We start from the raw sequence: 26,974 nt of genomic DNA on the forward strand, positions 1-26,974 counted from the left end.
CACATATAACAACCAAAGAGGCATAAAGTTTTAAGAGGCATAAAAGACTGCTGTGGCCTATTGTCACTGTAATTATTTGTGTGTGTGTGTGAAAAAGTACTCTAACTATTATCTAGCCTTACTTCTAGTGCCAAATAGTGTTTTCGCTCATTTAACCTTATCTGAGTAAATTGAGTATAAAAATGCCAATCAATTTTGCATAGTCTCTTAAATTCAGTAAGAACTCATAGCATAATGTCTCAGTTTTTTAATCCTAAATGTATATACCTCCTTGTAGTGCTAACAGAGTTGGTCTTCACTTTTTATGCAACAAAGCATTTGACTAATCCCTCGAAAACACATCGAGATTACAGTCCTTTGCTCTTACTTGCATTACCAGTCCATTAGACTGCCAGGGAAGAGAGAACATTCAATTACAGAAAAACAAATGAAGATTCAGGGTAGACACTTAAATTTCTGTCTTCTGAATAGAGACATTATTTGTCAATCACTACTGACTGATTTTATTTCTGTTTAAACTAAAACAATTAAAGAGGTAGGATGATACGTATGTCATAATTGTATTTATGGTATATAAATGAAAAGTAAGAACTCAAAGTAATAAAAACACAGTTACTGCATTTAATTATTAAAAGGACACTCTAGCCACCCCCATGGAAGTAGACAGCCGAGATTTTCCATGAGGTGAAGTGATCCAGCACAACATGGTTATAAAGCTTAGACAAGATAATATAGGAAATTGCACAGACTGGGGGACATAGGCCCAGATTAATCACTTAACCCCTTGCACAACTCTCCCGAACTCAGTGTGGCCCTCATTGGGCCTATTGTATGAGGCAGAATGTATGGGCTAAAGCTGTTGTTACCAGAGTTGCCTATTACGTTGCGGTATGTTTATTTATTAGGGTTACTCTTCTGGGGTGAGGGTTCTGTAATTCTTTCAATGTACTACTTTTGTCACTTCTATTTTCATACGGAGCTTTACTTCTTCCGTCTACAAGTTCTCTCCCAATGGAGTTATCCTGCAGGACCTATCCCCAGGGCCAGAATCAGATTAGCACACACACACACATACACACACACACACTCTAACAGAGAGTGCCTGAGTGGACCGGGTCAATCAGCACTCCCAAGCTGATTCCTTATATGTTCCTGGACTTAGAAGGCTGGGCCAAACAGCATTTCCAAGCTGCCACCCTCATATGCTATGGGTACTGCACTGGAATAGAGTATGCCTGAGCAGACTGGGTTGAGTAGCACTTTCAATCTGCCACCTTTATATGCCATACACACACACACCTATTACTATAGGTTTCTGTTGGAAGAGGCAAATCTCAGATATGCACCTTGTACTCAGAGCAGAGGGTGATGAGATTTGTGATCTCTCTTTCCTTCTGGGGGAGTTTATTCCACAGTCTCATACCAGTACAGAGAAACTTCCTTTATTGTTGAGAGTTCCATTGTGCTATAGAAGCAAAACTGTGAACTGTGGTCTTGTTTGTATACAGGTAATAAAAATGGCAGTGTATAATAAGCATAGACATATTTAACTCACTGTATGGACCATCTAATTTAATACAGTTTTATTTTAGTGTCTCCTTGGTAATGACATGTATTTCTGTAACAGAAGGATACTTTTGCTTGTACAGTATCCTGACATTAAAGAAAGTTAATCTGGTTTTTAACATGCATGTTTTCTGGAAGCTGATCTGCCCATGTAAAACGACAACATACTCAAAATTATCATACTCTGCCTCTCAGACAGAGCATTTAAAAGTGAGGAGGAGACTCAGCTAGGAGATCAAGGCCATTTCAAACAAGTTTTAAAGCTACTTAACAAAATATCAAAGCCCAATCTTATAAATTATTTATATTTTGAAATATGCAGTTCTTGAAAAAAAGACAGCAATCTTCCTAGTTCAAGTGAGCCCGTGAGACAGTGTTCTTATACAGGAAGCAAAGAAAAGAAGTTAACACACAATGAGTTGCGATGGGAAACTACTTCCACAAATACATTTCTCACTTGGAGAACCCAAAAAGGATCAATTCATTCTTCAGTCCTATTCAACCACTAGGTGAACTGGCCACATGACATGGACTCAACTGCCAGCAATATACAAATGGCACATAACTCTGTTTATCCTTGACCACCGTCAACATGATGGCTCAGTGTTTGGATTAAGTTTAGCTCATGGATGAACTGGTTGAAACTGAATCCTGCAAGTCAGAAGTGATGCTGATGGGCAGAATAAAACATTTTTAAGAGTTTGCAGCCACAATGCAGTATGTTTTCATTGAAGGTACATACCTTGGATCACTCAGTGATTGCCTGTTCTGTACATTCCCTCTGAAGCACGTACCATTGGCCATTGTCAGAAGACAGGATACTGGTAAAGATGGACCATTGGTCTGATCCGGTATGGCCATTCTTATGTTCTTATGTACCCAGAATTGGTCACTTCAATGCATAGCTTAGGAGTGCTCCTAGGTTATTTTTTTCATATCAAACTCCCACATAGCAGCATCCATAAGTTACCCTTTCTACTATCTGTAATTTGTTAGGGGAATCTTTCCCATCCTGACATTGACTTGACCTCACTTATTCATACCTTGGTCACCTCTCGGCTGGACTGAAACAATGTGATATACCTAGGCACGAGGCCTTGAGGGCTTAGGAAAGCATAGTTGGTACAGAACGCTGTAAGACACAAGCTGTATAGTTGTTTGATGAATGCCAACATCATCCAAAGCAAGGTGGATGCCAGGGAAAGGCTGCAAGTGAGGTGCCAGGTCTATGGCTGCCTGCACACACAAATTATAAATGTATGTATTCTAACTGCTCCAGCTGGATCTCTACACTCTGATAGAATCCAAGCTGTACACGAACTCTTGACCCCAACCCTTCTCTTGGACAGCCATTACAGGAAGAGATGAAAAAGGAGATTGTAATTTCTAATGCAAAACTAAATCTCTGTGTTGTTTTGTACCTTCCCCCATTAAGATACACCTGCCTTTATCTGGAAAGAATTATGGCAAGAGAAGGTAGTTCGAAAAGAGTGGCAGGTATTCATGCACCCTCCTCATCACTTATGTAAGAGTGGTCCAGAAATCCCTGTGCATCTGTACTTTAATCAAACACATGCAGAAATATATCTGTCCTCCTTAACAGATCAGGGTTGTATCAATGTTAATAAACAACTGCAGCGGTGATATAAAAATTGCACAACTTCTGATGTTTATTATGTAGTAAAAGGAAACTTGTAAAACTCATATTTGTTGGTGCTGGCTTCCAGAGCCAGGATTACTCAGATGTCTTGACACTGTAATGTTTTCTTGTATGAGTATGACCTTGGGCAGCAGAGTACCCAAGAGATAATTCAATTAGAGACACCAAGGCAGTAAATCAGCTTTTCCTGGGATTATGCAAAGCTCTATATATGCTAATGAAACCATTTTCCCAAGATCTAGTTGTCTACATAGATTCAGAACTTGTGTGTAATAGTACCATCTAGTAACTCTGAACACCATTGTCCTATTTTTCCTCCAACATATCACATCCCTTTAATTTGATAAAGGTATTCCTTTTAGAATGTCCATTGATTAAATTGTCCAAATTCTTCTTCCCCTATTGCAGAAAATAGGGAAGGCAAGATGAGCACAGATTACCACCATCATCATGCCTCATTCTATATATGTGTCTTGCAGATCTGGGTTCTTCCTGGGATAATATTTTCTTGGTATGACAGCAGCTAGGGGAGGGCGTGAAATATGATAGCAAACATAGACAGAGCATCTACCTCCTTCTCTTTGGACTAGGTCACCATTCACATGCTCTCTGACTGGGGAAAAATGCACCCTTCTTTTCTGTTTCTCACTATGAGCACTGACATGTCCTGCAAAGGGACAATTCTGCTGCTGTGAAGGGAGTGTTGGGAAGATTTCTATTGTCTGTGGCTACTATACATTCCCCTCCACTGGGTCATTTCTCTCTCATTACTTTTCCTTGTAGACATAGTTATGTGATTCCTTTGAGGCGGCCCAGTTGTAAAGTTGTTCTTTTAGTTCATAAGACCCACAGTTAAGACAAGATAGCATGACTTATGACACAACCATTCTGAAGAAGGGCCTTGTTTTAGTTACCCATCTCCACAACATTTGCAGGGGATAGAGGAGAAGACTGACCTCAACCATACTTCTGCCAAGTCACAGGAGATGATCTTGAGTTCCCTTAGTTCCAGACTAATGCATTGTGCACCTGTCATCTGCCCTTGATGCTCCTGGCCTGGATTCTTCACTGTTCAGTGTTTTCCTACCTTTTCTATGCTCAGTGGGTTTACTGAATGAGTCCAAAGCTGTGAGCAAGGGACAGACATTTATCAAGTCATTGCTGCACTTGCCATTGTTTTAGCACCCACCTGCTGTGCCAGCAGATGCAAATCTTTATTGTCAATTCCTTAACCCTAGTTCATTTAAAAAAAAAAGAAAGAAAGGAAAAAAAATAATAGTGGCACAAACACAGAGATTCTAATCTCAGATATTCTCTTGAAAAAAAAAAAAGCTTTTTTTCCACTAGTAGTGCAATCATCTAATGTGAACAAAACCTTCATTGTAGCAGATCTGTCTTAACAATGCTAAACCCAGTAAAATTGGTTTGAGTGCTTCACTTTAAAAACTTCCTGTATTAGTCCACTGAAAGGCATAGGATGAGAATAAACAAGTAGGCAGCAGAAAGAATAAGTTGTTTGTTTAGCAATAATGAACTTTTGTCTCTAATTCCCAAATTGATTCCTGAAGATATTTCCCAAAAAGTTGATTCAAAAATCCATCAATATTTACTGTTTTATTAGATCTGTGTGGTGCCTTGTAACATGTTACATGACATATTCTAGACATATGGCAGAGGCATATAATAAAGAAAAATTATATGACATAGGTATGACAGGCTGACAGTATCCTGAACAACATTTATGGAATTAAGACAAACTTAATTCAATAAAGTTAAACCTTTTTGAATTAGGGTAAATACTCTTGGTATACTTTATATTAAAACGTAAGTTTGTATGTACTATTGTGAGATTGTATATAAAGGTTGGGGTGATCTTGGTAAGCTAATTGGCATACATGTAGGTTCCTTTATTGTTTTTTAAAAGTTGTCTCTGTATTTTTTTTTTACCTTAAGTATTAAAATAGGCTTGCATAGAAAAAGCTGTGTGGTACTCATCACTTCGTAATTGCACGTTAACTATATCTGAAGAGAAGGCAAGCAGATTTCCTTGGGCAACCTGTGTGTGCTAGAATAACACAGTGAACGTTGGGAACTGTGGAGCCTGGAAATACTCTGCTGAGAAGGGAGAACAACATGGGTTTACCCAAAGGAAGTGACAGCCATGGAACTGAGGAAACTGAGAATAGGTGCACATGCTACGTTACTGAGGGAAAATATAGCAGCAATTGCCCAGAAATAGGACAATAAGTAAGAACTCTTATTTATCTCTTTTTTACCACCTCCTCGACCCCAGTTTCCTGTTTTCTGTAAGTGTTTGAATTTTTAATATTCTGTTTGGTTTCTTTCCTTTAGCTATTGGTAATGAACTTGAGACAACACATGATCCAATGCCAGGTCATTATGTGTGGCTAATACTGTAGGTATAGTAATTTAAATTCTGAACCTATGTATTTTAGCTTAAAGGCAGGGTAGTTTGAGGTGCCTTTAAAAAAAATCAAGTGAATCAAGAATTCCAGTTCTTCTTAACCTTTAGATAATCTGTATTATTTTACAGCAACATCGTAGTATTTATGGAGGATCGATCACAACTGTTTTGTTGGTAGACCAAGTTATTCTCAGGTGAATTCCTAGCAAACAGCTGTGTACAGTCAAAAATTAATCATTGATTTTAGTTCCATGAGGGAAGCTAAAGACTGGAAGAGCACAGAAACTGATCTTTTTCATTGCTAGAGGCATTCCTCCAAGCCTGGGTTTGGAGAACATTAGGGTGAAACAGTACAAGGAATCTTGAATTGCCTCTGCTATATCTGTTTTTTAGCTTGAGGATTTCAGTCTCCAGACCTGTCAAGATGACACCATTTAAAAACTCCTTGATTAGACATTACTTAGAAAAATGTGTCCGCTCTTAGCTGTAGCTGCAGAAGTGATTTCCCCACTCCCTCAGGAAGAAATTCCTTTAAATTCCATCAACAACTGTTTTATTTAAACATGCAGATTTATTACCCATAAAAACACAGCTGGTGAAAATTTCTTCCCAGACGGTAGGCAGCTATATTCTAATAGGTATTTGTAGGTATTTAAGGTAACCCAAAGCTTTTATTTCCCATCAGACTTTACCTATTGAAAAGTTTGGTTCACTCTGTCAATTTTTTCTTTCTCTCTAGAAATTCTTGTAGTTAAATTTTTGAGGTCTACATATAGGTTATTGATTTACTTCTTGTTCTGGATTTATTATGACCTCAAAATCTGCACAAATCCAGATACTATTTCCAGAGATCAGCAGAGATACAGACAGTGGGGACAAACCAGTTACTAAGATCTAGTAGAAGATGCTTATTTCATTTTCTGGGTACTGTATTTGAGATTTCACAGCCTCCTAAAGAAATAAGATACCAACTTATAAAAAAGCTAAAAATATAGGGAATGGTTTTCTTTTTTCCTTTCAACTGTGCATTGAAATATTATGTTAAGCCTGTCTTCCAGGTTGAATCAAAATTAACTACTGATTGTGTGGGAATGTAATGCAGAAGGAAATTTCTGTTATCAGGAAGAATATGCATTCCAGCATTAAATCATGTCACTTGACATTCCTAGTAGCTTATGGCTATTGTGCAAGTGAACAAGGAGATATATTTCATACCAGACAAAGGTAATAAAGGCCACCTATTTGATTTTAATTGAACGTTGAGGGAACATCCATATTATGCCAGTATGGATTGTTTATCATAGCCAACATAGGTAGAGTATCATGATTTTTTCCATGACACTATAATAAGAGTTTTGGTGCATCATGTAATTATAGAAAAGAGAGAGATTTTTTTTAATACAGAGCTAGTGAGTATTTACCTGATATGCTTTTCATTCATATCACAACACTGCTTTCCAGTCTACCACTGCCAGCACAGCTTCCTTATTGCCACTGATTGTCCCCCATTCCCACCCAATACAGAGCAAGAATGATGCTTCTTGCACAGGGGGTTAACTGGAAATACTGAAAGGGAAGCATGCCACGCAGAGCAGTTTCTCCTCTGCCCTTTTGCTTTCACTGTGCTCAACTCTAATTCTTTATAAAAAATGAACAGGATTGTAAGACTGTCATCTGCAGTGAAATCTGAACAGTGAGGGATTTTGTCAGTGTCTTCCATTTAACCCTGAGTAGCTCAAAATATTTTGCTGCTGTAGTTTTCTTGACAGAATGCATCCAGCATGCACTGAGCATGCATACAAGCATGTACTGAGGGCCTCTTTGTTGAGCAACTGTGGTTCAGCATTCTCATTCCAGCAGCTTGCTTGTTATCGCACGGCCACATTCTGGCCTCCATCAGCCTTGGTTACACCTGGAGTGATGACTCTGACCCTCCCTGTCCCAGATTTCTCCCCCAGGTGTGCTCTGCAATGTCCACCCTTCTTCTGGACCATTCAGGAAGATAATGCAGTTTGTTTGTTCCTTTAAAGATACAATACCCAGCAGCTTGCCATGTTAACTGGAGTTCACATTAACTTTAAACCAAACAGAGTATTGGGTTGATTTGATAAAAAAGTAAAACAAGTCTATTAATCAAAGGAATAGAATTTTAAGTGAGTTCAAGTAGAAGGGATTGAGTTAGAAATGGTTACAAGCAAATAAAAGTGAAAAATGTTTTCGAGAGGCTAAGACGTAACTAAACAAGCTACAGCCTTTGCTCAAGGTAGTTTCCCTACCTTCCAGCAAGATGGTGACCAACCCCTCTGTAAGATCTCCCACAATGTCTAAAGTGCTCTATTCTTTTGTCATGCTAGGTCAGGGGTTGGCAACCTCTGGCACACGGCTTGTCAGGATGAGCACCCTCGCGGGTCGGGCCAATTTGTTTATCTGCTGCGTCGGCAGGTTCGGCGGACCACAGTTCCCATTGGCTAGGACATCTCTTGGCCTGCGTCATTTCCCGCCACCCCCATTGGCCTGGGACGGTGAACTGCGGCCAGTGGGAGCCCCGGCCTGCCGAACCTGCTGATGCGGCAGGTAAACAAACTGGCCCGTCCCGCCAGGGTGCTTACTCTGGTGAGTCACGGGCCAGAGGTTGCCGACCCCTGTGCTAGGTGAAGGATCACTTGGATTCTGACGATTACGCCAAAAGTAATGTTCATTCAAGCTATGAGGAAGTTCCTGCTGAATGAGGTCTCATGCTCCTTTTTCCCCTGGCTGGTGTTTGCCAAAATGCTAGTTGACCTGTTTCCTCCAATCTCCTTCTCCAACTGTAAACCTGAGTGGTTTTCTTCTCCCCTTGTAGTTTAGTGGTCATGATTACTTTCTACGTATATTGCATTCCCACTGTCTCATAGTTTACCTTGCAAATATATTCTCAATGGCAGAACCACATTACTTTGTCTAGGGTGGGTAACATTAGCCCTGCCTGGCAGACACACTTTAAACATAATTTCCAATGTGTTTGGAATTTTAATTTTTTTCTTTGTACATATGCCACACAATAATATTAATGATCAGTATCTTATTAGCTTACTGTTGATGTCTAACATGACACCTTCTAGCTACAAATTACGACTCAATGAGTTGAGGTGCACTGACCTAATCAGGTCAGCTGAAACTCACTACCACATACCAATGAGCCCCTTGCCCTCTTGTACTGGGATGCTGTTAGTTATAATTAGATATACTATTAATACATATTAGTACTTCCCATTATCATTATCATAAGTGACAGTATAATATGGTCACATACTCCATCCCTAAGTCCAGTGCATATGCCTTTACAGAAGAAAAGAAGGTTATAGAGACTAGGCCACAGGCCTACACCACTCTAACTGTTCCAGCCCTAATAGTCTATTTTCCCTTAGTCCATAGGCTCGCAGATTGTCCCCAGTTAATAGGGTTTTCCACAACTCTTTCCCAGTTTTTTAATCCAAAACTTTCTCTTTCCAGGTATAGTTTCCACAGCCCCTTGGCTATCCCTCTATATCTCTTCTCTAGATTTCTGGAGAGCAGCCATACAAACTCTCTTACTCATCTAAGCCACAGACGGCTCTTCTATAACTGTGCTTTCATGTGACCCTTTCAATCATCTGACTCCGCTAAGGACAGTTTTCATCCCTTAGACACCCAGAATACAAAGCAGGAAAGGGCTGGAATCAGGTCTACCCTTAAAAGGACATCCTAGCCTGTTACAGGTAGAAAGGTAGATTTTTTGCTTATGCTGGAAAATGTTCATAAGATTTTTGTGTGGCTGGTGTGAGATTTGTCCACCAAAGCCATAGAGTAGCCATTCCTTAATTTTTCATCTTGTGTGCTCTTATATATGTCTAAAGTGTCCAATTTACTAATATATTGATGTTCCAGAATAATCCAGAAATATGAGTGGTAACTATAAAGGTCTCTTTTCTATTAACCTCTGTTCCACACAGGTTCTTGTACTCAGCACTACAGCATATTAGTTTCTTTCAGCAATGCATTAAGTGACATTACTAGTATCTGTCACTCTTGATTCATTCTCTGTCTCATCCCTCTCTCCAGTGTGTTTTGGGAGGGTTCTGGTTTTGTCTATATTGTTATGTTTTAAAGGTACCCACTGCTTAGTGAAGACAAGGTTGAAGAAATAAGCCTTGCATTTGGAATGCAAGCTGGTGAAGTTCGTGGTGGTCACTGTAGAAGTTCATTCCAGACTGTCAGACTGCCCCAAACCCTGTGAAATCTCTGTCTCCTGCACAGATTCGAGATGGTCTCCTGCAAATAGTGGGTAGATGACACACACAGAATCAGAATGGTTCTAGCCTCAAGAGCCAGAATTCTACATATCCTCAACCATTTCTGCATCACCAGCACACAAAAGGAATATCAGAAAAGGGTAGTGGCAAAGTGTTCCCTATGGTCATAGTCCTAAGAACAGGTGTACCTGTAGCCTACTTTTTTTAATGTGAAAGTAAAATCAGAGATTTTCAGCTTTGGAAAGAGCCTTTGTACCTAGGAAAGCAACAAAGTGATCAACAAAGGTGAAGAGAAGGGAATTTAGCAGCCTGACATCTTTGGTTATTACCTCAGAGAAGAGGGTCCAGTGAGTGCAAATTCCTTTATAAAAAGAGATATATCAGGGTAGATAAAAAGTATCTTTTATTGTTGTAATCCCTGGAAGTACAATGTCCTAGAGATTTTGAGAACAACATCATTGTGATGGAGAATACTGAATGGCTTTTAAGACCATTTAACAAACTTTGCAGTAATTGATACAATTATTAAATTACTGTTGTCATAAACAGAGTGTTAAGGGTTAATGTCTCGTATACCTGTAAAGGGTTACAAGCAGGAAACTGGACACCTGACCGGAAGACCAATCAGAAGACAAGATACTTTTAAATTCGGGTGGAGGGAAGTTTGGGTGTGAGTTCTTTGTTCTTTGTTCTTCTCTCGGAGAGTCTGAGAGAGACCAGACATTACTACAGGCTTTCTAAGTTTCTTTTCATAGAGTAAGTAAAACAGGAGGTTTAGGCTTTTTAATTGTTTTAACTCTATTTGCAATTGTGGATCTGGCTGGTTAACTTTTATATGTGTAGTTGCTGGGAATATTTTGATTTGTATTGGTACTGGGGGGAAGGTCTCTTTCTTGTGTCTGTAAGCTATAAGACCCTGTAATATTTACATCTTGAAGTTACAGAGATAATTCTTTACTTTTTCCTTTCTTTTATTAAAAGATTTCTTTTTAGAGAACCTGAATGATTTTTTTTTGGTTTCCCTTGTTTTATCCCAGGGGATTGGGATAACTCACCAGGACGGGTGGGAGAGACAGGAGGAGGGAGTGATAAAATCTCTCTCTGTTTTCCTTGAATCTGTTTGCCTCTTTGTGGAAGGGAAGGGAGATGCTTCTCTGTACGGTGATTTAAGAGGTTAGATCAGTATCTCAGGATAGCCCAGGGAGGGAAGTTCTGAGAGGGAGAAGGTGGGGGAATGGTTTATTTCTCCTTGTTTTAAGAACCCAAGGGATCTGGGTTCTTGGGGTCCCCAGGGAAGGTTGGGGAGGTCAGAGTGCCCCAAAACACTATATTTTTGGGTGGTGGCAGCCTATCAGATCTAAGCTGGTAATTAAGCTTAGGAAAATTCATGCTAATATCTCATTTTCTGGACTCTAAGGTTCAGATTTGAGAAGGAAAGCTATGACAACTGTATTGTAACTTCATAAGAAAAATGTAAGGCTATAAAATGATGATCATGATACATATAAATTCCATGCCTATACCATAATGTTAATATGTTAAGAAATGCTCAGGGTCATGCTACTTGTCTGTTAGCATTGCAAGTCAAACTTTTTACATCTATTGATTGACAGGCTATGGGTACAATTGTGTTACACTATAACAAAGAGACTGCTTCTGAGACGATGGCCAATATTTGTAGCATTTGAATATGCAGATTATAAAGCCTTCAGTGATATTGAAACAAAAAGCCTTTCAGCAATGAACAATCAAAACACATTGATGACAAACAATTTCCTGGAATCTGCCCCATTCCCTCCTCTCCAAACCATAATCATCACCATTACATGCAAAACAAAAACCGCCACCAAGAAAAAGTAGCTAGTCATTTACTCATGGGGTCACTTTCTTTACTCAGATCAGTATTCTAATTTTAAACATAGAAATTTGCTAGAACCAAAATAGGCCGCAGAGCATATTATGCTACTACACCTTTGTACATTCATTGTTTACATGTTCTTACTTTCTCCTACTTTAATAATAGTGCTGCTTCAAAGCGAGCTACACACATTAGGTAAGTCATTTACACAACATGACTATCTTCCCAATTTACAGATTAAATAACTTGCCCATGTGGCCTTTTCTCCAAACTTAGGTACCTGATGCAGAAGTGGATCTTAAGGAGAATGCATTACCAGATGGGTCAGATGCACATATTTGCACCGATGGGCATTTACTGTTATGACCCAAGAAATTTACATCCCTTGATGCTATAATTGGGCTACACCAAGCCCTTAATATTAAAACACCTATTGTGAGCTTTGCACCACTGTTACCAAGGAGTTAAGTAGCTTTTAATGGCAGCAAATTCATTCACTTGCATGTTGAGATAGGTGATTAGTATATGGAAATATCATGAAAGCAAGTGGCTTTAAGTGTGTGGTTATAGGAGGCACATAGTGTGCAGCAGACTTCATTATGCTGAATTAGAGGACTTCTTTTGCCTTAGATTTTTACCTGTCAGAGAGCAGAAATATACATCGGTGATTTACAATTCTGATTATTAGAATGTTCTGCATGAGGAGCCCTGCAATTCATCACACATAATGTTCTCAGATGTATAATTGTCTCTCTTGGATCAAATCTGTTTGTTGCAGGAGCAGAAAGCAGACACAACTTTTAAAAAACATAACTGTAAATCTATTGTTACAGCAGATATAAATGTTACACTTAGGGTTTGCTAAACAGAAGTGCTTGGCTTTCTGCCTTCACTACTGTTGATGAGCTGTTTTTTTCTATTAAATATACACCTGCAAATAGATTTCTGTTCTTCTTCGTGATATCAATCCGATCAATCTGGTCTCAAAAGTCATGTGGCACACCACAGTTTTGCCACTCTCAAATAGCTCCTCAAAATGACTGGCTAAATTTATCCTGAATGTAATTTTGCTGAGATCCCTGGAGTTAAACCAAGAATGAGTTTGGCCTGAAATATTGAGCAGAGAAAGTGCAAGCGAAAGATTAGTACTGTGGCTTTCTTTAGTTATTTCATGACACTTAGGTTGAAATGGGAAAGACAATGACCAAGGAAATAATACATTAGGTTACAGGAAAATAGAGCGATATATGTATTTATATTAGCCTCATAGATCATAGATTTAACATAGATCAATGGTTCCAGGTGAGAACTGGAAGATTTCACGGCTCTTTCCCCTCACAATTGCTTCTACAGGTGTCCAGGCTCTATAATAGCAGTGCAGGCTTAGCACCTGTAAAAGCAATTGAAAACAAGGAGGACTCAGCTTTACTACTGAAGAAGAGAGAAGAATGCAGTCTTTTCCACAGGGACTAGAGCTGCTGGAAGAATAAGAACTAGAAGCTGCCAATGATTCCAAAGTCTCCAGTGGAGAAGGATAGCCAGTTGGGCACAGGAATAGTAAGCCAGGCAGCAGTGGAAAACAAGGAGACATCCCTGTGGAAGAGAGAAAGACAGAACAGGGGGGACCAATGGAGTGATTAAATGGAGACTGATCCCTCCCCTCCACAAGAAAAGCTGCCTAAATACTTACCTAATATAACTTTTCTATTTAAACAGTTGTGATAGCTCTCACAGGCATATGAGGAAAATGGTCTGTACACCTGTGAATGGGATATGAGGCAAAGCACTCTATTCAGATGTGGTCCACGTTATTAGAGAGTTTGACAACCACTGTTGTAGGCAATGTATCATAACAATGTGGCTTTATAAAATCCAGCACAAAGCAATTGAATACAATCTTTTTATTTTTTTAAAGAACTTCTTCTGTGGAGTCTTGGCTAGCCATATGAACTAAAATATGTAGTCAATGGGTACGATGAGATCTAAGTGTACCTAGGTACAAAATATCTCTTTTGATGGATCATGTCCATATAATCATAAGAATAATCTCTCTCTGCCAGTCTATCCAGGTGTTTATACAGGCCCCAGAACTGTAGTACATGAATACTCAAATACCCATTAAAACGCACAAGAGCTCTTGCTTTCTGATAAATCAACAGAACTCTCATTAACTCTATGCAATTTGTGTGTAGATATTTCAGACCAGATGTACGCCCACCATCTTTACAATGAAATTACATACTGCACAGTATATTTACTCTGTGTTACTCCTTTTTCTTATTCACTCATCAGTGTTTGAGTTTATAAAGCAAATATTATTTGCATTATAGTTCAGCATCTCCTTGGGCTATATGAGTTTGTGTGACTAATGGTGATAATTAGATTAAATCCATTAGTGCAGTAAGTGCATTTCTTATTTGATTTTTCGTGCAAACTTCAAACACCTTTTTTACTTCAGAGCCTGTAGGGTGACTGATACTGTGTATTTGGTCTTTGCTGATCCAGGCATCGTATTTCTAATCACAACTCCCGTTGCTATAAAATGCAAAAGTTCAATTATTGTTTTGGCACAGCCCACTAGAGATTGTCTCATTCTGTTCTATGTAAAAGCTGAATTCCGAGTTTATTTTTTCTTTACACAAATAAATTCATAGAGTGTTAACTCTGAAAATAGCTGATTATTTCATGTATTTAAACCTTCTCTCTACTAGAACAAATGGATAAGACCTGTGATTAAAGTTAGGGAGCAGGGGGAGATTACAGATCTCCTTCCTCTGTTAAAATCAGAGGGAGAGCTCTTCCTCATCCTGACTGGCAATGCTAAATGTATAGGTATATCACATCCTTGTCCCTGGATATTGTGGTGGGAACGCCTCCTCCTGTTCCAATCTTCTTAAATATGCACTAAGACTCTGTAGCCCAGATCAAATTCCCATCTACAGTGAAGCTACAGCAAAACTGCTCCTGATAGACTGTATCGGAGCCATCTTTTTCTCATTTACTCACAGACTTTAAGTTCAGAAGGGACCATCATGATCATCTAGTCCATGGGTCGATGCTCTTCGGCACGTGGCTCGCCAGGATAAGCACCCTGGCATACTGGGCCAGTTTGTTTATCTGCCGCGTTGGCAGGTTCAGATGATCGTGGCTCCCACTGGCTGCAGTTTGCCGTCCCAGGTCAATGGGGGCTGCGGAAAGTGGAGCAGGCAAGGAATGTGCTGGCCGTGGCTTCCTGCCTCCCCCATTGGCCTGAGACGGCGAACCGCAGCCAGTAGGAGCAGCGATCAGCTGAACCTGCTGACGCAGCAAATAAACAAACTGGTCTGGCCCTCCAGGACCCTTACACTGGTCAGCCACGTGCCAGAGGTTGCAGACCCCTGATCTAGTCTGACTTACTGCACATTGCAGGCCACAGAACCTCTGGCGGAGATACTGAAATCCTCAAATCTTGATTTAATAACCCTATTTATACAAGTTCAGACCATCAGCTGACACATGCCTATGGGCTGCAAAGGCAGGTTAACCCTCACTTCCTGCCAATCTGACCTGGGGGGGAAATTCCTTCCGGACACCAAATATGGTGATCAGTTTGACCCTGAGCAGGTTGGGGAAACCCACCAACCAGACACCTGAGACAGAATTCTCTCTAGTAGTTCAGATACCTCCCCATCTATTGTCCCACTTCCAGCCATTGGAGATATTTGCTAATAGTAGTTGCTATTGTTCTGATTCACAAGCTTTTGTTCATTTAAGAAGTAGCCTCCCAGCTCTACTGCCAGAATTCTGGATTCACAAAATACTTGAAGTCAGAGGCAATAGTGGGCCTGATTTCAGTGGAATTACATCAACAGAGAATTTGGCCCAATATCCCTACCCTTTGCTCAGCTATTACTTTCCCCCATGAGTCTTGCAACTTCCATTTCAGAGCAGAAGAAATCACTAGTTTACTTGTGTGATCAGCGAGGTAAGGCCAGCTGTGTTTTCTACTCTGAGGCTTAAGAAAGATGAGACTCATTTTCCTTTTTAAAAATAAACTAATCAGAAGTTTCACACTATTTGATCATCCTCAGAGAGAGAGAAAGATGCAGATGCATGAGAATCTTCTTTACCTAAAGTGATAACCATCCTGTATTTAAAGATCCCTTGTTTATTGCCCAGTCTCCTGAAACCTGCACCCATAAAGTTAAACATTCAAAGATGTTGTGCTGCTAAATCAGCCAGTTGGACAGTTGGCAAGGAGAGATCAGCTGGGGTTTTGGTAAATTACACCTGCCCAAAGTTCACTTGGCAGGAGGAGCATGGCCCGGAAAATACTCTCAGCATGGAATGTTCAACAATGCATGATTGGCTTAAAAATGGAAGCTGCAGCTGCAAAGTTTTTTTTTTTCCAGAGTCTGTGTTCAGTAGTCCTCCTGCAGATAACCAGACCACACTATTTGACTCAGTAGAGCTGTCTTGTTAAAGGAGCTGGAGGCAGATAGTGAATTGGCAGCAGTTTTTGGTTTATGTCACGCAGCTCGCTAGGGTAAGAACCTCGGTGGGCAAGGCCAGTTTGTTTATCTGCTGCGCTGCAGATGAGGCAAACCGTGGCTCCCACTGGCCGTGGTTCACTATCCCAGGCCAATGGGGGTGGCGGGAAACACATCCCTCAGCCTGCATGTGCTTCCCACCTCCCCCATTGGCTGGGGATGGTGAACCACAGCCAGTGGGAGCAGTGATAGGCTTAACCTGGTGATGCAGCAGGTAAATAAACTGACCTGGCCCACCAGGGTAAGAACCCTGGTGAGCCATATGCGAGAGGTCACCGACCCCTGGTTTATGGCATGGCACTGACAACATGAGCCCATCTCATGCTGGAACTCAAAGGAATACAAAGGATTGGGAAAGAGATGAGAAAATAATTCAGGGAAGCCCTATACCCTCTGTTATGCAGGAGGTCAGATTAGATCAGTGGTGGGAAACCTGCGGCCTGCTTCCTAAAGCTCCCATTGGCTGGGAAGAGTGAATTGTGTCCACTGGGAGCTGTGGGTAGCCATGCCTGCAGACAGACAATATACACAAACTGTCTTGCAGCCCACCAGTGGATTACCATGATGGGTGGGCCGCAGGTTGACCACCACTGGACTAGATGATCACAATATGAAGTATGAGAAAATGAAGAAAAATGACCCCTGGATGGACATGGCCAGCTCCAGCTTTTTTGCCGCCCCAAGCAGCGAAGCGGAGGAAAAAAAAAGATAAAGCCACAATTGGCAGCATTTCAGCTGCAGCTCTACCGCACCACTTCATTCTTCAGTGGCAATTCGGGGGTGGGTCCTTTGCTCCAAGAGGCACCGAGGGACCCACCGCTGAATTGCTGCCAAAGACCCGGATATGCCATCCCTTTCCATTGGCCACCCCAAGCACCTGCTTTCTTCACTGGTGCCTGGAGCTGGCCCTGTGGATGGAACAGAGGTCATGCATATCTCCATTAAAGAATTTAGAGGACCCAATTAAATTGACTACATCTAGCACAGGAAAAAAGGAGATACAATTCACAGACTATTGCAAACTTCTCCCAGGAGATATAAGGAAAGTTGGGAGAGTTACACACAGAAAGCATGCTGAGGTAGCTACAATCATCACTATATGGGTGGTGCCTAGTGACAGATCCCATAAAAGAACAATCCAGAGACAACACAGAGATTAGAAGCCACTCTGTTGCTTTTATCTGCATGGAGCTGTTTCTGAGTTTCAGTCTCAGAGGACTAGTCATTAGAATACCTCCCACTGAGACAAGCTACACTAACAGCAAGTCAAAAGGGAGACAGTTTATGACTTTTCCGTGTCTCTAGTCTGTTCCAAATGAAGGCTACTTCACTCCTGTTCTCAGTTAATGAGGCAACCTATGAGAAAAGAAAGGAGTCATAGTGACACAGTACCCTGGACCTTGTCATGATTTGTGCATTCTCAGGAGTTCTGGTCTGGCAGGTAGAATCTGAGTCCCCTGAGATGCATGTGGTCTGCAAATATTTGCTGAAGTACAATTAATTGTAACCAGCTTCCTGGATGCTACTGGGAACAGCCCCTGGCAGAAATATACTTCCCTGATTTGAGAGATGCTACTTATCTTCTGAAAACATTAATGATCCAAATATCTATACTCCTTAACAAAAAATTCAGTACATTGCATAACAGCCCATTGCCATGTATTTCTTCTCATGGAGAGAAATGGAACACCTTCTGCAGTGCAAGCCTCTACCCCAGGGATCAGCAACCTTTGGCATGTGGCCAGTTAGGGAAATCCAGTGGCCAGCTGGGATGGTTTGTTTACCTGCAGCATCTGCAGGTTTGGCCGATCGCTATTCCCATTGGCCGTGGTTCGTCATTCCAGGCCAACGGGGGCTGCAGGAAATGGCATGGGGCAAGGGATGTGCTGGCCACTGCTTCCCATAGCCCTCATTGGCCTGGAACAGTGAACAGTGGTTAGAGGGAGCTGCAGTTGATTGAACCTGCAGACACTGCAGTTAAATAAACCGTCCCGTCCTGCCAGCAGATTTCCCTGACAGGCTGCATGCCAAAGGTCGCTGATCCCTGCTCTACCCTATACTGATTCATGCTAATGTGGGTGCAAGTGTGCTTCTGAAGAGAATATCAGGTATATCTACTAGTGATTAATCATGCTGATTGGGGGAAAATGCATAAGCTTCTGTTGCCCCTTTGGCCAATGGGAAGCTGAAATTTGAGGCTTTCGAAAGTAGTATCCATTTTGGATGAGAAATTGGTGATAGAGTTTGTGTGTAATTTCATTATTTGAAAAATGTACATTCATCTTGTTTCCTTGCATAGCAGCTGGATTTAAACTTTATACAGACAGCTCTTTTTTTGCAGAATTCTAAGTCGAGGGCATTTCTGCCTTGTCCAACCAACCAACCAACCAACCAACCAACCAACCAACCAACCAACCAAATGAACAACAGCTCCATCCCCTCTAATTATTTCCAGAAACCCACAGAGACTTACTGGCCACACAACACTTTTTTTTCCGGCCTCCAACTCAAGTCTGAAACTAGGGCTATGTCTTCACTTCCAAAAACAGTGTGTTTTTACAGTGAGATAATTAATGCACACTAGCTATCCTGCTATAAAATCCTAGTTAAAACACAACTCTGTAGAATTGACTGTGAGGTAGCTAGATTGGTCCACACTAGGATTTTACAGAAGGGTAGGTTATGCACAATAGTTATCTCTCTGTAAAAACACACCTTTTGGAGCAGTGAAGGCAAAAGTCAGGGAACTTTGTTTGTTGTACACTCCTCTCTGGGTCATACAGTCTTATCAAGTGGCTCCAGGCTTCAACCTCTGTCTGGTCTGCAGCTCTTTTTACTACATAAAGGAGTTTCTGTTAAATATTTACTGCACCCACATACTATTAGAATGTCTGAGCTCACCACTGCTTCCAGAGACCCTAATGGAGGCCCACTGAAAACCTGTTTCATAACACTTCTAATTACATGCACTCACAAGAGTTGCAGCCCTAACAGATGACAACTAAGATTTTGACTCTTCATCAAACATTTTGAATGATTGCACAAACAGCAGCAGGCCACACATTGCAGTTGGTGTTCGAAACTCATTCTGCAACCCTTATTCACGTCTAGTAGTACCTTAATCTGTATGTAGTCCCACTGATTTCAATGTCCTTGCTTGTGAAGTAAGGGATACATCTGACTGAGTGAAATTCACGCCTGTGCAGAGGGTCTGCCCAAGTCCCATGCACCATTTAAGTCCTCAATTTCACTAATCATGAGTAAAGGCATAATCAGGCACTGAATATTAGCATTTGTCAAACCATAAGGCTTTTGCAGTGACTGAAATCACTGCTGGTAATAATTCCATGTACATGTTCAAATGCGAGGGTGTAGAATAAGAATAAAATTTCTTTTCCCTGTGAGTGATCTGGTCCGTAGGATCCATTATAAAGACTGCCACTTTTACGTGACTTCAAAAATAGTTAATCTAGAAAATTCTGCACCTCTATAACCTGCCAATCTACAAAGATGGAACCCTACATTCTGCATAGTTTAAAGACCCTACCATCTTTCTGAGAAGAGCTATCATTGAATCTCTGGACTGACAATCTTTTTATTGAAATTGAGATAGCTAGGAAGTACTCAGCAAAAAGAAAAAATCAACCTGTGTTGAGTATAATGCAATGAAGCTGCTCCTGGTATGTGTACTAGTGCAGATAGTGAAGCAGGGAAAGGGTTAGTATGCATCAGACGAAGTGGGTATTCACCCGCGAAAGCTCATGCTCCAAAACGTCTGTTAGTCTATAAGGTGCCACAGGACTCTTTGCTGCTTTTACAGATCCAGACTAACATGGCTACCCCTTTGATATTAAAAGTCAGTTGTTCTAACTGTGCCTATACTGTGTTTTCTTTTAAGGTTATTAGGGAACTGCATCTATCCAGGTCATTTTCTTTCTTTTTTAATGCTCCTATTAGAGTATTTCAGGCTAATTCTGCTTATTACTTACTCTTCTTTTAAATAAGTTAATTCTATGGACCTTTTGGTCTTACTCCCAGTTGATACAGATATAAGTGAGAGGAACATCAGGACTTTGGTTCTTTTAAAATAACAATTTCTGTCTCAAATATTTCCTAATGAGTTTCAGTACAATGATATTGCCCTTAATTTAAGTAGCATCTTTTTATCTAAACATCACAGTTACCAGGAGGGTCAATAATTATTAGAACTGGAAAAAATGGAATTTCTATCCTGCAGAAAACTCCAAGATTTCAAATTTTTATCATCTCTCAAATTGGGATGAGAAGTCAAATCAAAATTGTACATGAAATGGAGTATTCTAAAAACATTAAATTTCAGTTGTATCAGAACATGTCAGTAATAGTCAGCATGGATTTGTCAAAAAGTAAATCATGTCAAACCAACCTGACAGCTTTCTTTGACAGAGTAACAAGCCTTGTGGATGGGGGGGAAGCGGTAGATGTGGTATATCTAGACTTAAGTGATAAAGAAAGCCGACCCCAGGCCCAAAGGCTGGGTCTTAATCAAGTTAATAATCAATATCAAGGCCTTAGGCCTCAATCACACTAACATATAGTGAAGTAAAAACATTGATTTTATACTAACCCTCCTGAGGCTCACTTTCTGATTTTACTATATTATACACTACTAATATGTTACTTAATGCTGCTAAATCACAGAATGCTGCTATAAGGGGTTAAACTGACATAAAGTCCCTTAAAAACCCCATCCATCACTGCCAAATAAACCAACAACTGCTAGGCTACTATAGTTTATCAAGCAGCTTGTGCACACAAAAAAATAACCTCTAATAAACTTGGCCAAATGTGCATTTTGGGCCCAAGTTCCTCAAATTTGCTTAAGAGCATAGCTGCTGACACTGCAAGTAGGCGAAAACCAGGTGTCAAAGTCCTGACATTAACAAAAACCCGTATAAAGGGGAAGTTGCAAAAAGCAGGCTTGCAAATTAGCTCATAACCGGTATAGTAATGGTAAAAGTTTTTGCAGATGGATAAAAAATGTCATTGTATTAACCAAATATGGTATCCTCGGATGTATAAGCTCATATGGTAATTTGCGGTTTTAAGCTTTATAAACCCAGGTATTATTGCTGTAAGGTAGAGCGACTTCCCTCTTGCTAGAGGTCCTGTCGTCTCTCCCTGCATATATGCTTGTAATCTATGATTAATTAATAAAGGAGCCTCAGGCTGTCTGATCAACTCAACTGACTGGTGGTCAATTTCCACGACATAAGTAAAGCTTTTGATAGTGTCTCACATAACCATCTCATAAACAAACTAGGGAAATGCAACCTAAATGGAGCAACTATAAGGTCGGTGCAAAACTGGTTGGAAAACTGCTCCCAGAGAGAAGTTATAAGTGCTTCACAGTCATTCTGGAAAAACGTAATGAGTGGGGTCCCTCAGGGATCAATTTTGTGTCCGGTTCTGTTCAATATCTTCAGCAATGATTTAGATAAGGGCATAGAGAGTACACTTAAGTTTGTGGGAGATATTAATCTGGGAGGGGGGTGCAAGTGCTTTGGAGGATAGGATTAAAATTCAAAATGATCTGGACAAACTGGACAAATAGTCTGAAGCAAATAGGATACAATTCAATAAGGACAAATACAAAGTACTCCATTTAGAAAGGACCAATCAGTTGCATACATACAAAATGAGAAATGACTGCCTAGGAAGGAGTACTGCAGAAAGGGATCTGCACGTCTTAGTGGATCACAAGCTAAATATAAGTCGACAATGTAACACTGTTGCAAAAAAAGCAAAAATCTTCTGGGATGTTTTAGCAAGAGTATTGTAAGTAAGACACAAGAAATAATTCTTTTGCTCTACTCTGCACTGATTAGGCCTCAGCTGGAGTATTGTGTCCAGTTCTGGGCACCACATTTCAAGAAGGATGTGGACAAATTGGAGAGAGTCCAGAGAAGAGTGACAAAAATGACTAAAGGTGTAGAAAATATGACCTCTGAGGGAAGATTGAAATATTGGGTTTGTTTAGTCTGGAAAAGAGAAGACTGAGAGAGGACATGATAACAATTTTCAAGTATGTAAAAGGTTGTTATAAGGAGGAGGAAGAAAAATTGTTCTTCTTAACCTCTAAGGATAGGACAAGAAGCAATGAGCTTTAATTGCAGAAAGGAAAGTTTAGGTTGGACATTCAGAAAAACTTCCTAACTGTCAGGGTGGTCAAGCACTGGAATAAATTGCCTAGAGAGGTTGTGGAATCTCCATCGAGGATTTTTAAGAGCAAGTTAGACAAACACTTGTCAGGAATGGTCTAGTTCAGTGGTCAGCAACCTCTGGCATGCGGCTCGCCAGGGTAAGCACCCTGGCTGGCCAGACCAGTTTGTTTACCTGCCACGTCCACAGGTTCGGTGGATGGCAGCTTCCACTGGCTGCAGTTTGCCATCCCAGGCCAATGGAGGTGGCAGGAAGCAGCAGCCAGCACATCCCTCTCCCGCGACGCTTCCCGTCGCCCCCATTGGCCTGGGACGGTGAACAGCTGTCAGCAGGAGCTGTAATCCACTGAACTTGCCGATGCGGCAGGTACACAAACTGGCCCGGCCCGCCGGGTGCTTAGCCTGGCACGCTGTGTGCCAGAGGTTGCCGACCCCTGGTCTAGATAATACTTAGTCCTGCCATAAGTGGAGGTGATAGGACTAGATGATCTCTCGAGGTCTCTTGCAGTTCTATGATTCTATGTTTTTTCTATGATGATTTAGATAAGGTGGAAACTTTTCCTTTGTGACTTTATCATTTCCATTTTTATGTAATATAATTTCTATATTACATATTATATAACATACAAGTAAAACAATACAGAAACATTACAATAATGAAACATTATTGTGATTTCCTGTGAAGATTTTGACAATTTTGATATGTTCCTGTGAAACATTTTGATTTAGTCAAATCAGCATTTTACAGCAGAAAATTTCTATTGGAAATTTTTTGACCACATCTAATAATCATCATGGGCTACATTCATTGCTCCTGTGCAAGGACTTACAGAAGGACAGATAGGCAGAGATACTCTCCAACTGATTTGGAAATAAGTCCCCTTGGAAAATCATCCCCACAAACAAGGGTTTGAGACACAGAGTGGGAAGACGATATAGACTCCCAATCCCATAAATCCTGAGGCTATGTGAATAAGGTAAAGGAACCTTACATACGTAAAGGCAGTGAACAGCCATGTGCTGGGTTGGTGCTCTACTCTGCCCTGTTGATCTCTTATTCCTAATAGTATCAGTTTCAGAAGAGCCATGTTGTCACTGGCTGAAATGCCTTTTGCTGTATGATTGCAGTCATGAATTTGACTACATAGAAGCTAATGGACAGTATATCTGTGGGGTCAGATGGCAGTGAAGTTACAGAGTTGCGGGTCCTGGGCTGATAGTCCAGGGCCTGCTCATTTCCCCAGAAACTAATCCCCATGTTGCATGCATGGAGGGTTCTGGGGATGAGGAAGGATGATAACAAGTTCTCTTTGTTGTCTTTCTCCTTAAGTTTGATCCTCTTTACTTGGTAAAATGATGCAGTAATCTGTGCCCATTTACTTGCACATGTGGAGGGGGGTGACCTAGAAAGTGGAAAATAAGGGTCAGAATAGATATAGCTTATGCATGATGATCTTCCAAAAAGGTCATTAGTTAGAGTGATCATGCATTGCCTCAGGGCACAAACCATTTATATACTCTCAATTTAATACTATATCTTGCTAAAGGAATATAATAGGCCAGAGACTTGTCCAGCAAATCACTCCAGCAAATTGTCAAGTGTGTACATAAAGCTTTTCAGTCAATATGGGGCTATTTCTGGAACCTTAGTTGCCTTGGGGAGAATAATATCCCATGACAGTGACGCCAGGAAATCTATTGTTTTTTTAATCAGTCCACATATTAGTGTGGAAATGCATTTGTTTTTCTTTATGCTGGTTGAAGTCCCCTTTTTACTGTGACTCAGCTTCTCAAGACAATGGCCAAATATAGAAAGACGATAGCCAAAGATGGGAAAAGGGGATGTTATAGTATGGCTCTGTGGCTAAAACACCACACAATAGTTACCCTTCTCTAGTGCTGTATGTAGAAGGGAGGAACCCTGCTAAGATTATTTCTGTTGTACTCTGACTAAGCAATGAAGTCTTTGGGTAGTTTGGAGTAAAATGGCTTCTATCATTTTTAAAGGGTTAATTGTTTTCTAACATATAGTATGATGTCTCTGGGTCTTAAAGTTTTTTCTTTAAATGAGGTGGAGAGAGGTAGAGGGTGTGCAGGTCTGTGGTGAGAAGAGTGCCACTCCCCCCAGCCCTGACCCCAGAGCTGCCACGGTCGGGGAGAGGTGCCTCTCACCTCACCCCAGGCTGCTGCAGTGAGAGAGGGCTGGAGGGGAGTCCTCTCTCCCTACTACAGCCCAGGACAGCCTGCACCTTAAACCCCTCATCCTCAGCCCCACCCCCAGAGCCTGCATCCCCAGCTGGAGTTCTCATCCCTCTGTACCCAAACCCTCTTCCCTAGCCTTGAGCCCCCTCCCACACTCCAATCCCTTAATCCCCACCCCCACCCCAGAGCTTGCACACCTAGTCAGAGCCCTCAACCCCTGGACCTTAAACCTCTGCCCACACTCCAAACCCCTCAGCCCCACCTCCACCACTCATCACCTCCATATTGGTGCACATAACAAAATTCATCCCACACATGGGTTTAAAAAAATTAGAAGGAACATTGACACTCTGTCCCTTCCATGAGCTGAACCACTGCAGAAACCAAGAGAAGAGGAGGTAGGTAAAACATCCGCCCCAGTAGCTTCACATACGTAATGCCATATTCCTTAGCAACGGAGACATGACAAGCTTGTAGAGTTAATCCAAAAATTCAGGGAAGAAAATAAACTTCTGAAGGAACTTTCTGTTTCCCTGTCCTTTTCAATGCTGTTCACTGGATACACAGGCCAGATTTTATGGTGAGGCAGGGGGAGCTAAGTGGTACATAGATGTTTTCTTGTGTTCTCTATCCCTTTTCCATGGGAACACTGTCTGTAGCTTAGAGTACAGTCTCAGATTGCCATCAGTCCTGTAAATATAATTCAGCAAATTTTGGGAGTATTATAAATTCAAACTGGTTCTTCAGATTTAATATCAGGGTAAATGTGTTTGGTCCACCTTCATAGACCACAAAACATTTCCACTCAGCAATATGTAGCATTTTTCTGGCATATGTGGCTGGGTATCCTTCTCAGGATTGGAAAGTCACTTCTCTTTTCCATTTTGGTTCTCCAAACATTGCTATGTTCTCCAAATGATGGCCACTCTTTAAAGAAGAGCAAGGTAACTAAAGAAGTAGCATGATCCCTGAAAGGAACCGAAACCCACTCCCGCTGGCATCTGGAGGCATTGTAAATAATGCAACATTTTAATAACAGTACTATAGTCTTCTACAATTTTTACCCTCTGTCCCTTCCTCATGGGATGCAAAAGTAGTTGGAAGGAAGGAGGCGGAAACAGTAGCATTCCTGAAATGCTAAAAAAGTATCAATATTGGAAACTTATGTTGGGGGATTTTATAGGTTACTTCAAAGGTGAAATGAAATATAATGCTAGTCTTGTCTTTGACTTACCAGGACATTCGTATACCAACAGGGAAAATATTCCACTGGTAGGGCAGGATCAGAACTGCAGAGATAGGAGAGGGAGAAGTACCCTGGAAGACTTGTTTATTGGCATTGACAGAAGGAGTCAGGAGCACTTCAAGTTTCTTAGGGTAAAGGAGGATAGGATTCTTAGGTACGAGGAAGCACTGATGTACTGTCAGGGAGAAACATGCTGGACACCTGGCACAACAACTTGTGCTGGCACCTGGAACCCCTCACAGTGGACCCACCCCAGAGCATGCAGGAAGGGAACAATGAGTCCAATCCAGTCCCTGTAATCCAGCCTCTGTTCAGCCCCCTAACTCTCTACAGGAGATGTCTTTGTTTGTCCTTCTGCACAGTATTCCACAGCCACTCAGCACCATGTCAGTGTGAGGAGAAGGGTAAGGGCAAAGCAAAGTATCCACAGACAGTAATGTTTGCCCACTTCTCAGGGAATTTGACTGGATGTTTTGTTCATTTGTTCCTGTTTCAAACTGTCTTTGCTCTATGTACTATATATGTCTGTAAACAAGTCACTGTTCATTTCATTTTGTGTGTGCACCTTGCTTTCTCAGTATGATCAATGTCATATTTCCCACACATGTGGGATGGAACGACGGGATTAACAACACAAGACTGTGATGTCTGTAAATGCAATGCCAATGAAATGCAATGAATTTTTTCCTCCTATGATCCCTTACTTCCCAGCCATGAATTTCCAATTCCTACTGTGAAAATAAATAAATAAATAAACAGTGCTCATGACAATGAACTAAATTGTGAAATAACCCTTTCTGTTCAAAGCAGGAAAATTAAACCAGAAGAGAATTTAGCAAAACCATAAAGACATTTTGGTTAGCAACTTAATTGACAATACAGATAAAGGAAACACAAGTAAACTAACACGGAAGATATCTGACATGGAATGGAGCTTCTACAACCCCTTCTCTTTCACCCCCTTCCAAAAATAACCACGGGAATACTCATGCATAGCACCTTATATGCACCGTGAGA

This window comes from Gopherus evgoodei, chromosome 1, assembly GCF_007399415.2.
Source record: "Gopherus evgoodei ecotype Sinaloan lineage chromosome 1, rGopEvg1_v1.p, whole genome shotgun sequence".
Classification (NCBI taxonomy): Eukaryota; Metazoa; Chordata; order Testudines; family Testudinidae; genus Gopherus; species Gopherus evgoodei.